Here is a 12524-nt window from a genome sequence, read left to right as displayed (position 1 = left end):
GGGTGCTTAACCACTAAACTACATCACCAACCCCTTTTAAATTTTATTTATTTATTTATTTATTTTGAGGCAGAGCTTTGCTCAGTTGCTGAAGCTGGTTTTGAACTTGTAATCTTTCTGCCTCAGCCTCCCAAGCTGCTGTTATCACAGACGTGCACCACCATACCCTGCAGAATTATCTTAATAGAGCAACATAATTGCAGGGAAAATTCATGTGCTGTCATCTTTTATCCTGAAGGATACATATGTCCCAGGAAGAGTGTTGAGTTGTAAGTGGTCACTTTTTACCCAAAGATGCAATTAGAATGAAATCATTCTGGAAGCTTTCGACTCACTTATGTTGAGATTTCGAGGTAGTGTGGTGGTGTTCCCAGCCTGGGGAAGAGAGATCTAGGCTCCTCCACTTCTGATGGCCACTGGGAACAGCAGAGGTCATGGGCGGCCTGGATCACTGGTGTTCCTGGTCCACCGGTGGCCACTGTGACTGATTCATGAGGTCACTAGGCACCTGTATCTTGCTCACAGGTGAGCGGCCTCAGTGACTGTCTACTCCTGACCTGGGCTCTGAATCTCCATGCAACAACCAATAGAAGGCACAAACTAGAGTTGAAAAATTAACCATCTACGGCGTTGTCCTGCATGAATGTGCACAATCATTACGTGCCCATCAAAAACAAAGGGAAACTTTGAAAGAGTAACCATTAAATTAAAGCCGTATAAAAAAGTAATAAAAGAAAGGAAAAGGAAAAAAAAAAGAAAACCTAGGACATGTGACCCCCCAGCCGGGGATGGCCTCACAGGCTATTCCACAACTGATGGATGAGTATCTCAGGAGTGGCCCCCACCAGATGCAGCCCCTCACTCCTGGGCTTCCCACCCTCCAGAACTGTAAGCCAAATAAATTTCTGTTGGTCATCAATGACAGGTCTGTGGCATTCTGTCACAGCTGCACAAAACAGACAGAGACAGTGTCCTAAATAGCATACCGCCTCCTTCCCGCTGAAGCCACCAGCCACCTTCTCAGCATCGAGGACACAGGTGGAGCTAGGAACCGGGGCTGCAGTTCCTTTGTTCTGTCTCTTTGGTCATCGCTGGCCTGTCTGGCTAGTCTAAGATGATGAAGAGCCTGGACCAGGAGAAGGGAACACACTCACGATTGTCCTTTGTCTTGGACCTGGACGGAGTTTGTACTGGGTGTAGAGAGCCAGTGACGGGCTCAGTTCTCAGGGCTGCCCTCCGTGGGCTGTCTGTGGCCAAGTCCATGCATAACATACCCTGCGCCTGACCCTAGAGTTTCCCTCCTGTTCACAATTAAGAAGCCACCGCAGGAGCAGATGCGTAAATCTATGCAGCCATGAGGTCTCTTTTTTTAAAAAAATGTGAACTATTTTGGCCTAATTCTTTTTTCTTTTCTTTTTCTTTTTTTTTTTTTCCCAAAAAGAATGGCTAACATTTCATAGGGAGAGATACGATCTTGCTTTAATACAGTTAGCTTCAATTGACCTTGAACTGAATCTACAAATTTCTTAGAGGTGACCTCTTCATCGACGCTTGATACACATTCACAAATCAATGAACTGAGAAGATTCTTATTTAGATAACTAGTCCAATCGAGGATCCAAAATAAAGGCAGATGTCTAGGGCTCAGTGGGGGGAGTCAGGAATCACAGAATCTTAGAATAACAGTTTTAGAATGACAGAATTAGGGAATCTCGGAGTTGCAGAATCCAGAGCGGGAAGGGACCCCGAAAATGAGATATTACCGACAACTAATCCACGAGTTCTTTACAAAGGTGGTTCCATGCTAGCTGTGCCTACATTCAGGCTGGCACATAAATATTTCCTAGGTGAATAACGAACAATTAAGTGTTGAGGAAGTAAGAATGAAGGAAAGCCAGAGAGGGAACTGTTGATTCACCCACTCAGCAACACTCTGCTGAGTACCTACTACGTGTCAGGCCCTGTGCAACTTAAGGACACAGAGATGGGAAACACAGGTCTGGCCCCAGGGGGTCTCAGTATAGAGATAATTACTGGGGACTGAGGAGCAGTGAGGGGGGATTTCTTGTCTCCCCCTTTTCCTCACCCAGACTGCTCCTTCAAGGAACCCGCCTTCTCCTGACCTACTTGGATTTCAGAAGGATGTCACCAAGGTCAGTAGTAGAATCTTGCTTGTCACCGAGCAGGACAACCAGCTAAGCCTGTATAAGCAACAATAACAGAAAGAAAGAAAGAAAAATATTAAAGGGAATAGAGCCTCGGGTTCAGCCCTTGTTCTCCCTGCCCACAGATGTCAGAGTTCTTAACAAAACCACCTCAGGATGGCCCACCTGTGCGTGCCGGGCGCTTGTCTGTTCTGTTTTGTTCCGTGGTGGTGATCCTAACATAGGTCAGATTTAAAGAAACATATGTATGGATTTAAACGGTCACCCCCCACTGCACTGTCCCCGATCACCTGACTCTAAACCCGGGCTCCCCCTGGGCGCTGCCTGGCAGTGTTCCCAGGGGGTTTCATTGATGATCTATGTGGGGGAAGATCTTTGTTGCCAAATTACTTTAGAAAACACTAGTTAAAGTGAAGCTCAGCAGGGCCCCTTAGTGCTGGACTTCGCAGAGCCTCTATTGTGTCAAAGGTCACAGCACATCTCTGCAGGGGACACAGAGGATACAGCTTTTCTTACCTTAGGCTGACAGAGAGTCCTTTTGGATGAACCCAGACCTGGTGGCAAAAAGTCAACAGGGGGTCAATGAGACCAAGGAGCCAACCGCGAAGGACATTACCCAACAGAGCCCGGGCCACCCCTGCCCCCTGGGTCTTCCTCATCCTTGCTTCCCCCCATCCTCCACTGGTCACTGGTCCCTTGGGGCTGCCCAGCAGTGCTGTGGGCAATGGGTGGAGGAGGGAGCCACCCTTCTGCCTTCCCTCCCCTCTCTGCGGGACAGAGCCTTGGGCAGCCTCCCAAGGGACCCACTGTGAGGACAGTGGACATGGAGGATGGACTAGGATGACGTGTCTTTGGGGTGAAGCGTCCGCGGTCCAGCAGGGCCCATACTTGGTGGGGGCTGGGCATTGTCAGGAGAAGAAGATGGAATGTGGGTGAGGACAGATGTGGCACAGCCAGCCAGCTCGGGGGGCCACCTCCCAGGGAGGGTCCCGGGCTCGCTTTCCCCTTCCTTCCTCTGGTCTCTGCTCCAAGGACACCGCCCCCTACCTGAAAGTCCTTTCTGCACTCTCCATCCCTGGCCCTGCTGGCCTCTCCTGGGGCCCTCACCAACGCCTGGCATTGGAAGGTTTGTGTCACTGGTCCCCCTCGCTCTGCGGGGCAGCCTGGAACCTCGAGGTCCCACTCGCTGATGCATCCCCACAACCAGCACCGCACTGTGCCAGCGGGCCTCGGGCGAGCGCTGGGGACGCGCCCAGGATTCGGAACAGACAGCGCAGGGGCCTTCACAGGTGCGGCCTGGAGAAGCCGCCTGGTGGTGCGCTTCTCAGAGGGCGGATGGATTCGTTTAAGGGAAACGTTTCCCCCCAAAGCATGTCTCCAGCTCCATGGTGCCAGCTGGGACATTCTGTAAAGAACAAAAGGGACCCAGAGACTTAGGGGACATTTAATTCAAAAGGCTCAGACAGGAGGTCCAAGGGCTGTGTGACCAATGCACTTTGTCCAGCACATCCAGATTTGTTCTCCAGTGTCTCAGGCGACCATGCGGCAGTCCCCCTCTGGTCTCACACTTCGTCCACTCTGCGCGTTTGTGTGGCCAACCTTCAGGTCATCTGTGGAGGTGACTCCACCAGACCTTCCCTGGCCCTATTGAAAAAGGAGGGACAGAGATGGGGGAAAGATACTCAGTTCTTTTTCAGCTTAAAGGAAGAAAACATGGACTGGAACCAGGGTCCCCAGACTCTCAGCCCCACGTCCTGCCCATGACACAGTCTCGTCAGCCTCCTGACCTGAGAGAACTGGACTCCTGTCCCGCAGGGGCTGGGCGTTCCTTCCCCTTGCTAGATCACAACTGGGAAGAGGTCGATAAAAGCAGACACCAGACTGAAAATAAATAAATAAATATTATTATGTGCCCTCCACCCCTGAACATGGAAGCCTTCATTTTCTTATCCATAAAGTAAAAAGCATAAACCTATCTCAAAGGATTTCTTGGTTATCAAGTAAGAAAGCCACGTAGACATGGCTGCTTCCATAAAGCTAAGGAACTAGAAGCAGAGAAAAGCTAGAACGCCCTGTTTGAGAGTCGGCAAGGGCCTCCCTCCTGGGCCCTCTTGCTTTCTGTTTCCCTCTTGGTTATTCCCATAACTTCAGCCATCAGGTACAATTTCAAATATTGCATTTTTCAAGTTTCATTTGTTTGTTTCTATTTCTCTGCTAAATTTCCCCTCTTTTTATTCATGAAGTACATGTTTTCCTTTACATCACTGAGCATTGCTAGGATAGTGGCCTTAAAGTCCCTGCCTGCTGTCTGCCATGCTGAGGTCAGTCTTTGTGCTGAGCGTGAATCCCATGTGCCTATTTCCTTATGTGTCCAGTAATTTCTGATTGTATTCTGGACAATGTGGTTGTCATGGTTTTCCTGTCACAGCTGAATTCTGCAAACCCTGTTCTCTGGCCTTCATGTCAGAAGAACTGCAGGTTTTCTGCTGGCATTTTAACTGCCCTGAGTGGTGTCAGCTGTGACCTGCTTTAGGCTAACAGCTGGTAGAAGCAGGAAATGTGCCCTCTGCCACTCTCTTCTTCCAGATGCCGATTCCCCGGCAGACCCTGCCTTCTTACTTTGTTTTTTGTTTGTTTGTTTTTGTTTTCTTTGGTCCTGGGGATTGAACCCAGGAGCACTTTCCCCCTGAGCTCCTCCCCCCCGAGTCCTTTTTATATTTTATTTCGAGATGGGGTCTCTCTAGATTGCTGAGGCTGACTCTGAGCTTGTGATCCTCCTGCCCTAGTCCACCAGGTCTCTGGGATCACACGTGTCCACCACTGCACCTGGCTAGGGCTTGCTTTCACATGTTGTCCTTAGAATGTGCGTCATTTTCCTGGGGAAAGTTCCCCCTGTAACTTACAGTGCAGGGAATTGAAGCCTCCTCTCCCATTTCAAAAACATAAGTGGATATTTCTAAGTTAAGTCCTCAGCCATCAAATAGTACATTCAAGATTTTTTTTAAAACCAATTTAGACATTTACTTTTTTTTTTTTTTTTTTTTTTTTTTTGGTACTGGGGATTGAACCCAGAGGCACTTACCCTCTGGGCCACATCCCCAGCCCTTTTTTATATTTTATTTAAAAGACATGGTCTTGCTGAGTTGCTTAGGGCCTCGCTAAGTTGCTGAGGCTGGCTTTGAACTCACAATCTTCCTGCCTAAGCCTCCTGAGCTGCTGGAATCACAGGCATGTGCCAAAATTATTTTTCTTATTTGTCCATTTATTCATTCTGAGATGGCAAAGCAGATATGTGGTCTGCAGAGTACCAGCCCCCTCACCACCCAGAAGACCCCAGAAGGACAGGTTTGGCCCTGAGAGGTAACTCTCGAACACGTCACTTTCTCTCTGTGTTTTCTCTTCTATGGAGAGTTGAATGTTCAATTGAGCATTATATGCAATAGGGAAAGGAAAAACAACTTTAAACAGTCAAACGTCTGGTAAAAAGAATTATGGTAAAACTGTACTACAATATCATGCATTTGATTTGGTGAAAGTCAATGATGTGGAAAGTGTTCACAACGTATGGTTACTATATAAAAAGATTATGATGTTATGAAAACAAGTTATAAACAGGCAAACACAATAATAGGATTCCAGTTGTGTTTAAATATGTATGACATCATTCGAAAAAAGACTGGAAAGACATACAACCAACTGTAAAAAATTGTTTTGTTTTAGAGGTAGGCAATTTCTAGTTTCTTCCAACTTTTCTAAAATAAAACTGTCTATGCTTGTTTCAAGGAAAAAACTTTAAAAAAAAATTTGGGGGGGGATCTAAAGGATAGACTTCCTTATTGCCAAAGGCTCTTGTAGCCAGAAATCCTGTGATTCATCAATTTATTCAGCGGGTACTTATTGAGCTTTTACTGTTTACCAATCCCTGTGCTCAGCAGTGGGGAGGGGTGAGAGGTGACTAAGGTCCTGTACCTCATGCCGTATAATAAATAAACCACACTTTGCTCATTTCCAGCATCCTTCTGCCTGCCTCAGCACCCCAAGCACAGCAGGTACCTGTTCAATGTTTGTAGAACCAACTGTCACCCAGCCCCAAACCAAAGCAGAGCCAGTGCATGGGGCCAGGAGACAGGAGGGTGTGGCGGGGGGGGGGTGGTGCTGCAGGTGCAGGCTGTGAAGACAATCGGGGGTGATGGAAGGGGCTCACCTGCTCCTGTGGGCCACACAGGAATGGAGAGACCTCACAGAGACGACCTTGCCATGGCTCCTTCCAAGGGCGCCCAAGACCCTGGGATCCCCAGAGGAGGTCCCTCTGCAGGGAGCCCCTCAAGTCAGTGTCCCCCAGGTGCAGGCAGGAAATTCGTATCTCCCTAGCTTTGTGTCCATCTCAGTGAGGGGCAGTGGACGAAAGCAGGGTCCACTGGGCCGAGGGTTCTGCAGCCATGGCTGGGCGGGACCCTCCTGGCCAGCTCCCTGCTGCAGCGCGGCTGAGGCTTCAGGGCCCCCCTGGAGCAGGGGAAGACGCACACCCTTAATTAACAGCCCTGGCCAAATTGGAGACAGCTGTAAATAATTAGACAATTTAAGTGCTGGAAGGAGAATAATTTCTGTAGGCTTCGTAATAAATCTTATGCTGTCTCAGTTCCTACGCTGGACTTGAACTTTTTTCTTTTTTTTCCAGGAGTGAGTTAGCACATTACTCATAAAAGAAACAGTGTCCCTTTTGTTTGGGGTTGGGTCTGTTTAATAACAAAAGAGCCTATCGCAATTACGGGGCAGCGCGGTGACAGAGCAAGAGCCCCCGGGTCTGCCGGCCTTGCTAGCGCCACAGAGAGGGAACCGCTGTCCTGTCCAGCGAGCCTGGATTTCCACCCTAAATGCTCTTTGCTTTCAATGGGCTCCAGATTTTGGAGATTGTGGCGGATAAGAGACAGTGCCCAAAGGAGTTCACGTCAAAGGGGAAGGACCTCAGTCGATGCAAGACTGAGCCGCTGCCCGGGAACACGGGCTCTAAGAGGGAGGGTGTGTGTGTGGAGCGGCTCTGAAAGAGCCAGAAGGGAATAGAGGGGCCCCCAGATTAACCTCCTCTTTGTAGAGAGGAGAATCAAGACCCACAGAGAATAGGTGTGGCTGAAGCTACTGTTGAAATTGTAGCAGAACCAGATCTAAAGTTCCACAGCGGGCTCTGGATCCCGCTTAGCAGCTTGCCGCTGATGAAATAATCAGCATCACGGAGAGCTCCCTAAAGAGCAGCGTGACAGCTCTGAGAGCATTCCGGAAGGACTAAGCGAGCGCTTCAGGGCCAGTCTTGGCTGGCATTCCTGGCTCCCCCGCCTCCTGACCGTGATCCTGGGCTAGAGGTCTCAGTTTGCCCATCTACCAAATGGGTACAAAAGGCTTCTGGGGTCCCTCATGAGGACAGATGAGACAATGCACACTAAATTCCCACGAGGTGTGACTCCCCGTCCCGCACCGGCTCTCCGGCATCTGAGCACGGCTGTGCCTGGGCTCTTCTGGAATCCATGACCCCAGCCCTCAGGTAGGCTCTTGGGGCCATGCAGCAGTCCTTCCCCATTTCCCTATCACACTTGTTCTGGAAGAGCCTTCTCTGCCTCCCCTGTCCTCCATCTGCCCAACTCTCCCTTCCCTCCTGGCTTCAAGCCTGCGTCTACTTCATTTCTCTAGGACAAAGTAGAACCGACCACAAAAGAACTTTCGAATGGCCCTGCATGAAATCCCCCAACCTCCCTCACATCTGGATGCTCTGAGCTCCCTCTTGTCCGAACAGACCAATGCCCACAGTCCAGCCTAAGCCATTTCTTCACCTTGTGCTGGGTCAAGGCTCAGAGCATCTAAGTAATTGGCCCAAGGTCAACAGCAAGCACAAGGCTGGGATTTAACCCTGATCCTATTAGCAGGTTAGCCCCAGGAGGCTTGTCCTCTGCACCCAGCACAGGGCGCGGCGGGGTATATAGACACTCAGAGAGGGTTTGTGGGGAGAGAGGGAAAGGCCAATCTCTGGCTTCCGGTGACGCCATGAGGCATGGACTGCAGCTCCTCCCCTCTGTCCTTGTCCCAACAGCAGAGGTCTTGGACCGATGTTCAGAGGTAGGAGGTGGAGACCTGCATAAAACCACTAGCTCAAAAATGACAAAGGAGTTTGTCACCTATCATGGCCCTGGTAGGAGAAAAAAAAAATCCACTTTCTAGACAAATTCCATGTTTCTCGCAACGCATCGAAACCCCGAGCAGACACATTAACACAAAAACCAGTGCAGGGCAAGCAAAGCTGACGAAGAGGGAAGGGCCGATTGGATAGTCCCAAGGCTAAGTCTGAGGGTAAAGGTTAAATAGCACCCCAAGAATCAAAGAGGAGAACCATCTGAAAGACGCTGTTTAAAATACCTCACTGCATCACGATGTAGGAACGGCTCAACCGGGTTCCTCTTCTTGAAGAGGAACAGCAGGATGCAGCAACCAGCCGCAGAGCGGTGGACCACCGTGACCAGCTCCCATCCTTTACACCTTTCACAACATCCACGAAGAACTTCCATCATTTGCCTACTTTTCTTCAAATTACCTCCATCTAAAATTTTGTATTAATTCCCAATTTTTGCATCATTCTTTAAGCTTTTACCATTCTGCAGCATCCACAAAGGTCTTTTATTATTTACTGTTCTTTTTTCATTTGAATTGCCTTCTTCAACAGTTTCTCACTAATTTAATTTTAAAAAACATTATCAGGGCCCAGTGGTGCAGCCTCTAATCTCAGTGGCTCAGGAGGCTGAGGCAGGAGGATCACAGCTCAAGACCAGACTCAGCAACTTAGTGGGGCCCTAAGCAACTCAGCGAGACCCAGTCTCAAAATAAAAAATAATAAAGGTCTGGGGATGTGGCTTGGAGGTTCAGTGTCCCTGGGTTCAATCCCTGGTACCAAAAATAAGTAAATAAATGGGAATCAAAATGATGCAGGAATATTCACAAAATCGTGGGTTTGGTATATCATGCATTTTTTAAAAAAACATTAAAATAAATATATAATGATTATAATGTTTAAAATCCTGACCCATGTCTCCTACACCGCAGGTGTCACAGCGTCCAAACTTTAGGAAATGCTAGTCCAGACAACCCCCCCCCCCCCATGTCTAAGACAGGGAAGTCAACTTCACCTCGTGGGGGAGCAGGTCCAGGACGGAGCGGGGACTTGAACCAGACTTCTGACTCTCCTTGAGGGTTTCAGGCCTGCGTTCTGCAGCAGGACACGCCGCTGTGTTTTCCCTAACATAACTTTTAAGTGTGTTAGCAAAAGTCAGAAATTCTTTATGCATTTTCCAAACCAAATATGTAAATGGCTTTAAGAAAGGAGCCGTGATTTCCACCAGACGTTCATTACATCTCTGTAAATTAAACCCATACTTATGCATGCTAATGAGGTGGGGGGTGAGCGCCAGTCCTGCCTGGTGAGGGAGAAGGGACATCAAAGTGACAGAACTGCTCAAGGCTTCACCGCGGGAAGTGGTTCATAACACTCACAAAGACGTGAGATTAGAGGGAGCGGGATTTCCTTCACCCCCAAACATTCCTAATCCAGGGACAGCAAGCGGGAGCTGCCTGCTCTGAACAGCAACGGCCTTGCAGAAGGGGGGTTCAGGGTGCCCTTCCATTAGGCTATGATCTCAACCGACTCCAGACTCCTCTGGGAGCAAATCCAGTGCCTTCTACACCCTTGAGTCCTCTCTGTGGCCTGGTTGCTGGCTTTAAGGACTCTCCATGGGAGACCTCTCCAGAGGAGCATCCAAAGTCCACAACGACTCCTGAGCAGCTTGTGAACACACACACACACACACACACACACACACACACACACACACACACTCGACTTGAGCGTACACAGGTATAGGGTCGGTGCAGGGTGCATTTCCCTGCCTCCCCCTCCCCCACGCCACATCAGAGCCAGAGCCTCAGTGCAGCCCAGCTGGGGTGCTGGCCGAGACCACTGAGCGCCTCCTCCCTGATCAGACACGGGAAGCCCCTGGAGCTTGGTGGCCGAGCCAGGGCAAGTGGGCATCTCCTGCTGCTAAGGACCAGGCAGCCATGGTGAGGGGGCTGGGACTATGCTCCTGCCCCCTCCCTCACTGCTCACCACTCCCCAAACACAGAGCCACATGCTGACCCAGGTGGACAGAAGACATGGTGGGCACCCCAAGATCTGGGAAGAAACTGGGACGACGTCAGCTCTTTGTGTTATTAACCATCGCCTGTGTCCCCGCACAGGGACACAAGAAATTTGAAGACACTCAGAACTGCAGAAGCACTGAGGGAGGTGCAGAAGCCTCGTTCTGTGGGCCACCCTGGGTGCGGGGCCTCCACTGAGAGCTGGCTGAGCGGAGCCCTGGGTCCCGCCCTGAGTTCCTGGCAGGAGGTCTGTGTGTGGCCTGAGAGTTTGGCTCTGCCAACACGCTCCGGTGATGGCCCAGGGACTACCTTTTAAAAACCCTTCAAATCAGTAGTTTCACCATGTGTTAAAAATTGCTGGGGCACCTTTAAAAATCAGACCCTTCTCTGAACTCCCGCCCCAGAGATTCTGATTTTTTAAAAATCAACATTAAAAGAAAGCTGCTCAGGTGACCCTCGTGTACCTCTGGGACTGAGAAGCGCCGGGTTACGGATCCACAAGTGCCCCCTGGGATTTCTCTGCCCGAAGACATTTACTACAAAATCCCTTTGATTCTTCAGCGACTATCATGGATCGTACTCCACAGCGTTTGGGGTGGGTTTCCCCCCAATCCCCAGAATCTCAGGAAGTATTGGTTTCATTGAAATTACACCAGTGCTTCCTGGCAATTCTTTGATGATAGGTTTGTCCAGGTCAACAGCAGGGGTAAGAGCGCGTGGGGCGGGGAGGGGACACGGAGTGCAGCTGTGCTCGGAGCCGAGCTGCGCTGGGCGGGGTAGGGGGGTGTCATCACAGCCCCCACCATGGGGAAGGCTGGGGAGCCCTCGTCTGGCAGTGACACAGTGAGACTCTGAAGTGACCTTCTCAGTGACAGCAGCCCACCTGGAGGCAGCCGATACACAGCCAGGACCCTGTGGCCCCAGTCATTTCTCAGGGCCGGCCGCGGTGACAGTGACACCCGACCACACACTTGGCATCGTAAAAAGACCCCGACTCTCACAGCTCCGGAGGCCAGAAGCTCAAGATCAAGGTGGCAGCAGGCCACACTCCTTCAGAGGGTGCAGGGGAGGTCCTTCCTGCCTCTTCCTGCTTCCCAGGGCTCTGGTGGCCCTGGGCTCCTGGTGCATCACTCCGTGCTCTCCCTCCGTGGTCACTGGGCCTCCGTGTGTCCATCTTCTCTCCTGTGTCTTATAAGGACACTGGTCATTGGATTCAGGACTCCACCCAGTAACCCAAGATGACCCTGCCTTGATATTTTAAACTCAACCACATCAGCAAAGACAAGGTCCATTCACAGGATCCAGGGGCGAGGAAATGGTCATTTATTTGGGGCACCACTGTCACCTGGGTCTACTCCTAGTCTTTGCAGAGAAACGGACTGAGCCTTGTTCCGCGGCTCTTTCTGGGTTGTTCTGTGGGTGGAAGAGGACTTCATCTCCAGATTCCTTGGTCAGGACCGCGAGGGGATAAAGAGTAGGGAAACCTGAGGGGGGAGGGGGAGGAGAAGAGGGACTGGACCAGAAGGAACATGAGGTACCGCTGCCCCAGAACTGAATCCCAGAGCGTCCTGCAGCCTACCCAGTCAGGCCGCCTGCCCTTGACCTGGATGCCCCTCTCCCTGGAGAGCGCCTCCCAGCTCCCATCAGCTGCTGCTTCTCCAAACAGCTCTAGCACCACTTCCTCCAGGAAGCCCACCGACTTGCAGGCGCTTCCCCAGGCGGAGGTGGCTGCTCCTTCTCCCACACCCCAGAGTTCCCAATTTGGGGGAACTGCAGGAAGGCAGGGATCAGGAGACTGCATTCTGCCAAAAGGCCAAGGATGAAACTTGTCAGGTGGCTCTACAGAAATATTCCCCACCTCTGGGTGAGATTGCTGGAGCAGGAGGGAGGCCGCCTCGGCTGGGAGCAATGCAGCAGGCATCATCTGTGAAAGGGGCCAAGGAAAGTCTTCCTCCAGCCACACTAGGTCATGTTTTTCACATAAGTAGACAGTGTCCCCACAGAAACCTGGTCTGTGGCCATAGAAATTAAAGCCATGACAATGACACCCGAGGCCAGGTCGCGTTGGGCAGGCCAGGCCAGGCTAGCCAAGCTCGGGCACAGCGGTCTCCACCTGTGGTGGGCAGACCCTGAGGCCCCGGGGCGCACGGCTGCCTGCCTGCTCACAGCTGTTCCCAGGTGAAGGGA

Source organism: Urocitellus parryii, chromosome 6, assembly GCF_045843805.1.
Source record: "Urocitellus parryii isolate mUroPar1 chromosome 6, mUroPar1.hap1, whole genome shotgun sequence".
NCBI lineage: Eukaryota > Metazoa > Chordata > Mammalia > Rodentia > Sciuridae > Urocitellus > Urocitellus parryii.
Note: the sequence above shows the minus strand (reverse complement) of the source record.